The sequence below is a fragment of the Aulonocara sp. 'chitande type north' Nkhata Bay genome, linkage group LG7 (genome assembly GCF_057382095.1).
Source record: "Aulonocara sp. 'chitande type north' Nkhata Bay isolate Kocher_YH1m ecotype deep benthic linkage group LG7, A_spYH_male_GT1.1, whole genome shotgun sequence".
Taxonomy (NCBI): Eukaryota; Metazoa; Chordata; class Actinopteri; order Cichliformes; family Cichlidae; genus Aulonocara; species Aulonocara sp. 'chitande type north' Nkhata Bay.
In genome coordinates, this window is record NC_141350.1 from 32,177,570 (window position 1) to 32,185,733 (window position 8,164).

Consider the following 8,164-nt stretch of genomic DNA (forward strand, 5'->3'; position numbering starts at 1 on the left):
GCAGTATTGCTGCTGCCTTCACTCTTCTCACTCTCTCTCCCCGCCCCTCACTCCTTTTGCCAAATAGTGCAACCGAGAGGAAATTCAAGTACACCGACTGGCGCATTACGCTGTTTTTCCCTGCTTAATAGTGATCCGTCCTTCTGTTGAATGCGACAGTGGAGGAGACAGACAGAGACAGCCAGAAACAGGGACAAGCAGGAAGGACAAACGGACAGACAGACCAATAAACTGGCTTGTTCTGCCCTTCCTGTCTGGACTATGTTGCTCTGTCTGTCAGTGGAGTTTGTTGTGCTCATTTTGATGGGTTAATTTAAAAAGTCCATTTTAATGTCTGCTGACAGTCCTGCAGCTGTAATAAACTCACTGACCACTGAAGTCTGAAAGGTAACAATGTGAGTTTTTTTTTAATGATATGGAACGACAGGGTGTCAAATTCACCAGTGTGCAATCCAAAAACTATGTCTTGTACACCGTCATGGACAATTTGGTCCACATTAAGGCAGCTAATATTGAATCCAGCATGCGCTCAGATAAGAGATCTCCCACACCACTAAGTCACAGCAACCCGTTTCACAAACCTGAATTTGACAGCTGCTGGCACCCACTGACTCCACCATGTTTGCTGTTTGGAGCCAGAAGTGACTGTAATTGGATGAGAGTTTTGTGTAGCAGTGCAAAGCCTAAACACAGATCTGTTAATGAGTGCTAATGAGTAACAGACTAATAAAATACTGAAGTTTCCCTTTCTAAAACTGGAGCCCTAGACAGTCTGTACCACACAGAATTTGATCATGCCATTAAAATGCTCCAAAAAGCTCCAACAGCACACAGTGGAGAGGTCCAGCTCAGTGGCACACGCTTCCAATCCAATCGAGGCAATTTAGGATGGCCTGCTGATCACCTGAGGACACTTTAACATGTGCACTGGATTAGCAAGAGATCAAACCATCAGAAAAGCATTTTAAAAAGGCAGTGTGCAGTCAAAGCTGTGGACAGGATGCTTCTTGGAGCCAAAGGAGAGATTTGGTAAGAAGTGCTAGGAGATTAAACAAAAGTACTACCTCTACTACTACACTCCTAAGCAACAGAAAATGATATACAGTATGTCATCATTTATATACAGTATAAAGCAGGGATGTGAAACTCATTTTACATTGTGGGCCACATGCAACCTGCTTTGAGTGGGCTGAGCCAGTGAATCTCCTGTTTCTGTCAGGGTAGCAAAGTTTAACTTCACATTTAATCCGTGTGATGAGCACAAGTTCAACAATGTGCTTCTTCTTCTACACGATAAAGAAATGCTGGTGACACTAATCACACTCTTTCTAATTTAATAATACATTTAAAAGAGTTAATTCAAAGAAAACGAAAATTCCTTTTAAATATGGACCCACTGTTAAAAAAAAGTCACATTTCTGTAATGAGAAATAAAAAAAAGGAACATCTGGCATTTAATTGTTATCTGTTACATGATTACCTTGGTGTTGTATGAATGGCCATGAAAGTGTTTTGTTAGTAGTGTAAAACTTATGAAAATACAGTTGAGAGTACAAAATTGATGCCTTCTTTCCGTCACATTTTTTAAAACTGTCCAGAGGGCCAGATTTAAGTCTTTCCCAAGCTGATTATGGCCCCTGGACCTTATGTTTGACACCACTGGTATAAAGAGTCATTTCAGACATCGAACAGTCGAACAAGTAAGAATTCTAGTTGACTTTGTCTTCAAAAAATAATATTTTCTAGCTGGTGTCACCATCTATACTGATTACCATCAAAAAATTACAAATGGGCTTTATGAAAAAATATCACATGTACTCATGATATGTGGCAGCTACCAAATAAAATCATATAGAAAACAGAGATAACCACTTATAATTAGAGCTCGCTATCACACAGTTAAAATGATTACAAGATCCTGCTGTAGAACTTGTCACAAGTTCAAGCCCATCTACTCATTCATCACTTTATTTTGACTCTTTTTCCACAGTGCAGTACAGAACTGAAGTCAGTGGGATAACAAATGTTTGTACCGAACAACAGAAAATGGAAAACAAACTGGGTTTCATATTTAAGATTCTCCTGATTCTTCACAGTCGCCCCCTCTTTGCTTTGATAGCGGCTTTGCACCACTGGAGCTCCTCCAGCAGCTTGGAAGGAGTTCCCACGTCTGCATGCCAAACCATCTCAGCTTCGGCTGTGTTAAAAGGATTGTAGTGGTTTCTTTGCAGCGGTTCCACCAGGAAGGTTTCATCCAAGGTCTGTGGTCTCTTTATGCTGCTGGCTTCTTTCTTCTCTTCCCCTCATTCATCAATCAGTCAAGGTTACCTTCATCTTTTGTCTCATCTGTGTTCCTGTGTGAACAGCCTGTAAGTGCATATTTGTCCAGCACAAATATACACTTACTGGGAATTACTAACTTTCATCTTAAATTATAATGTGGATTTTCTTTAACCATTACAAGTGACTACTTCATGCACTCAAGAGAAATACTGACTGCTTTAAACAATCCAAATTATGAAACAGTTTTTGCCCTGTGACATTTTTGCTGCGATAAGCTCCAGCCCATGGGTGGATGGATTGATGGGTGTTTATGTGGAACAGCTTGAACTTCCCCCTTTAAAGTAGAATAAAAGACTTCATATCCACGGTTTCATCAGATAAACAAAATGTTCTACAGGTGCCTTTTTACTGTGCTTCCAGTAATTCTGCTGTGAATCACGCAGCTGTTCTGGAGCTCGTCATGGTTCAGCAATTTGTGTACAGACAGACGACAAAAAAGAAAAAAATCACCCTGAAACTGGTTATTGTCTTCTTGTGAACACTCAGATGGTGTCTACTTTTCCCAGCAAACTACGGTGGCCCCTAGAGACAAAGCACGTACAAACTTCAAAACACATGCAAATTCCAAAACACATGCAAACTCCAAAACACTTGCAAACTAAAGAACACATGCAAACTCCAAAACACGTACAAACTCCAAAACACTTGCAAACTCCAAAACACTTGCAAACTAAAAAACACATGCAAATTCCAAAACACTTGCAAAATCCAAAACACTTGCAAACTAAAAAACACATGCAAATTCCAAAACACTTGCAAAATCCAAAACACTTGCAAACTAAAAAACACATGCAAATTCCAAAACACGTACAAAATCCAAAACACTTGCAAAACCCAAAACACTTGCAAACTAAAAAACACATGCAAATTCCAAAACACTTGCAAAATCCAAAACACTTGCAAACTAAAAAACACATGCAAATTCCAAAACACGTACAAACTCCAAAACACGTACAAACTCCAAAACACTTGCAAAATCCAAAACACGTACAAATTCCAAAACACGTGCAAATTCCAAAACACATGCAAATTCCAAAACACAACGGAAGTGCTCCAGGACGCTAGGGGCAGTGTTGAGCTCGATTTGCAAAATAAACGGCAAGTTTGTCTGTATGGGACGGTCTAGTCTCCGTCGCGCTTCCCAGGTTGCCTAGCAACCGTGATACTAACCGCTGGAAACGTGTCATACAACTTGGTTTGACAGAAATGAGGGAGAACATATTTTGTTCATTTGTTTGTTTGTTTCTACATGAGCTTTGTGTGATTTGATAAGTATCTGAGGCTGAGACCACAGGACAGTAAAACATGATTTTTGGGCTTCATTTCTGTACTGAACAGTCATTTCAAGATTAATTAGTAAATAAGAATTAGCTGATGTTGTTCATGAGACTAAAGTCATATCACTTTGGTAATGTAAATATAATATGGCCAATATTCTAGTTATTATATTAATCATTATTAGCTATTACAGCAGTGAACATGAACTCTGTGTCAAATACTGAGCTTCAGTACAGATTCAAGTTGCAGTTATTTATATGTCTTATCACCTTAAATCTTCACTCAAAGACAAGTATCTTTGACAGTGCATATATAGGTGTATCATTGTTACGGCCCGGCTCTGCTAGGCGGCAGCGGACGTAACATAAACGAGCCCAGAGACCAAGGAGTTAGATAGGACGACAAACATAAGGTTTATTAACACAACTGAAATCCGTTAGTGAAACAACTCACTAGGCAGCAGAGAAACTTTAAACAAACACCACGATTAATAACACCAGTAGAGCACTGCTCTACTAAACGTCTTGCAGGAGGCAACACAAAACACAGGCAGAAGGCAAAAGGCAAAAGGGAGGGACTCTCTGTACAGTCTGTTCAAATCAACAAGTCCCTCGACGAATGAAGACTCCTCAGCCTTTTATACTATCAGGTGACTGCAGTCAGCTGTGTCACTTGTCATAACTGCAGACAGCTGTGTCACTTGTCCGTCGTACTCCAGGCTCCTGCGGGAGCCAATGGTGTGTGTAGTCTGACAGGCTCGGATCCGCATGAAGTTGGGGCGGGCATATGTCCGGGCCAGCCAATCCCCCGTGAGTCCTGGAGCACTGTAGATTCCAGGGAGGAAGGCGGGGCCACCTGAGGCCAGCGGCCGTAACAATCATATATAAGAGACAAATGTTGTTCCTTCAGTATGTTGGCATTACTAAATTTGGCTCATTGCTTACATATATTTATTAAAAGAAAATGTACAAGCTGTGATAACTGTTTCTGATAAAATGAAGAGTAGACTGATATATGAAATATTCCTTTATTGGGTGAGAAAATCAGACCATGTCATAACTGCTTTAAGTCATACAGAATAGATATCAGAGCCTTAAACAGGCTGGCTTCTGCTAAATGGGTCAAACTGGGCAGAAAGTCTACAAACACATAACATCCTTACAGAATATGATGTAACACTATAGATCAACTTACCTCAGAATATATAAAGCATATAAACAATTACAGCAATATGATGCAACAAACACAGCAGTGCTACTAATCCAAAATACTCAAAGCTTCATAGAACTGGAACAAACATTTATTTTTAGTTCCATTCTGCTGCTGATGCATACTTTAGGTTTCTGAATATTACACTTGTTGCTGCCTTTCATAGTGTGTAACTTGAAGGCCCTGAGTACTTTCTCCCACACTGAAAACACTGGAATGATAAAATTATTTGAACATTACCTAATAAGACTGATTCAGGACAGACAATTAGTTATTTTAAACTTTTCTAGCAGTCCTTCACAAACAGGGAACAGTCTGTCTATTCTCTCCATCTGTCAGCTGCTGCTGGCTCTTCCTCCTCCTCTTCCTCACACACTGTTGAGTTTGTCCTGGTGGATCATCAGGGGTGCAAAGCCTCACAGATGATGTGCAGCAGTGGGTCCCTCAGTCTGTCCTCACTCTGGACACTTGCAGTTGTCACACATGGAAATCAAATGTGTGATAAGCTGCAGGATTCAAACACAAGTGTGACTTATAAACACATGTTCATATTTTTATTACACAATCAGAGAGAAAGAAACAGAGAGAGAGTGCAGGACAGACAGACAGGTTAAAGTCTCAGGTGTATACACTGCTACAAAACAGCACAAAAGAAGGAGGATTTAGTGTTTGTGTTATTACGAAACAAGAGGAGTTCCCAGATGGTACAGTGGACACACATGTGTGACTCCTGTGATTAAAGCATCTTTCTTTCAGCTTAACGAGTGAACCGTCAGCTCGTTCAAACACACGTTAAAGTCCGTTTGGCTCGACACCACCGAACAGAGGCAGCAATATAACATAGCTAACATTAACAGTGCAGTGAATCTTCCTTGTGCTGTGATATTCAGGACTGCAAACCGAGCAGCATCACTGACTTTCAGCTTGTTGTGTTTGTGGATATATGACTGACTTTAATTATCCACAAAATCATCACAATCTCTGTAAGATTAAGGTCGACTATATATATTTTTTTAAAGTAAAGGCTTTAAAACCAAGTTAATTCTGAAAGTACAGACATGACTAATGTCACATAACTTTCCCGACATGTGGCCAACAATAATGGTTTAATGTTCTTCATTAAAAAAATATTTGCGCATAAATAAGTGACATAATATTCAGTACTTACTTCTGAAAGTTTACACTTCCTCCGCTCCGCTTCCACCGTTTTTTTTCGGCAAAATTATCCACACCACCACCGCACTATGAAGTCTGGGATATGTTGGGCCATGAAGGCTACACCGACCCATCCTTAAAATTCAGGGAAATTATGGACGCATTTGAGGGCCGCATTTCGAGCAGCCTTTGAATTGGGAAAGCCTTCTCTTGTCGCTGTGACGTAATCGGCCTTAAAATGCGGCCTTTAAGGCTGCAAACCCCAAATCCGGTCATTGGTACTTCCTGGCTTGTGTAGTTACTAGGTAACAAAAGCTCAACACTGCTTTTGAGTTTGCAAGTGTTTTGGAATTTGTACGTGTTTTGGATTTTGCAAGTGTTTTGGAATTTGTACGTGTTTTGGATTTTGCAAGTGTTTTGGAATTTGTACGTGTTTTGGAATTTGCATGTGTTTTTTAGTTTGCAAGTGTTTTGGATTTTGCATGTGTTTTGGAGTTTGCATGTGTTTTTTAGTTTGCAAGTGTTTTGGAGTTTGCATGTGTTTTGGAATTTGCAAGTGTTTTGGAGTTTGCAAGTGTTTTGGAGTTTGTACGTGCTTTGTCTCTAGGGGCCACCGTAGCAAACAAATAAAACAAGAAAACAAGTGTGAGCTGCAGTTCCTCCAGTGTCCACCAGAGGAACCAAAAGTGAGTCAATCTCCATAGAATTAAAATATTCAGCTTTACAGCAGAAATAAACATGTTTACAAAACAGTTCTGGCCTCTTAAGTTCTCCCTTTGTCTAAATAGAGTCACTGGAACTCAATAGCTCAAGTATTTCATGGCATTTGTGAATTTTGGATATCTAAGGAGCTTGGAAAGAAAAGCGTCTGGACTTCAACATTGTTAAGTTTGTGTGTACACAAACTTAACAATGTGGTGTATGCTGTACAGTGTAGCGAGGAATGTCCATACCCCTACATTGGAGAGACCAAACAGCCACTTCACAAGCGCATGGCACAACATAGAAGAGCCACCTCCACAGGACAAGACTCAGCAGTCCATCTGCATCTTAAGGATAAAGGACACTCTTTCGAAGATGCCAATGTTCACATTTTGGACAGAGAGGACAGATGGTTTGAAAGAGGAGTGAAAGAAGCCATCTATGTCCACTGTGAGCGACCATCTTTGAACAGAGGCAGTGGTTACGACACCAACTGTCTGCCATCTATAATCCAGTTTTGAGATCCCTTCCCAGACGCCTTAACGCCCACTCACATCCTGGGCCATCTGACCTCAGGAATTCGCATGATAAGGTGGGGCTAGGTTTCACAATGAGCTCACCCGAAACCCTAGCTAATTGGGACCCACACCCAGTTTCACACCTTGGCTCGTGATTAGGTAGAGGATCATCAGGGGTCCTTTTGTCCCTCTGTGGGGGGATACTCCCACTGGGTTTAAATCTGGGACTCTCCACCATTTGACCTTAGAACTGAAGAAGCTTCTCGGATGAGAGGTGAAACGTCTTCAAGCAACCGAAAGAAGTCCAGACGCTTTTCTTTCCAAGCTCCTTAGACTACGATGACCTGGATGACTGAGAACCTTCATAGATGCCTTTTGGAGATCTTTAGTCAGATTATCTGACAGAAAAAAAAATGGCTTTCTGTGAGGGACAGACCATCTGAGAATTTCATGCTCCAGAGTCAGTGCAATTCTACTTTTTCATCAGTCTGTCATTTAGCACTACTCAGCAGGTATCTGTGTGGGCAGTTATGGGTGTAGCTTGCTAAGAAAACTGTATTTTTCTAATAATGCAGCACTCGACCCTCTTGTCTAAGTATGATTACCTCTGGCTCCAAAGAAACAAAAACTAACCAAAACTTAAGAAAAAAAAATGAAAATGTCAGTGACCATAAATTTAGAGTCAAGGCTTCAAAATATCAGAAACATCATGGTTGCATCCATCCACACATCAGGCTAATAAACACTGGGACTAACCATCAGACGCTGCTGCAAGTGAGGCCATTTTTTTTATTCTTATGGAAGGCTGTTTATGTTGCTGGGGGGGGGGTTGCCATTCAAAATGTTTAATTATTTTCTTAGACGTTTTGAGTTAGTAAGTTAAAAGTTTTAGATACCGAATACAAAATTGTAGATGATGACACAAATTTTCGACTTATGATCGTAAAAATTGTTTATTT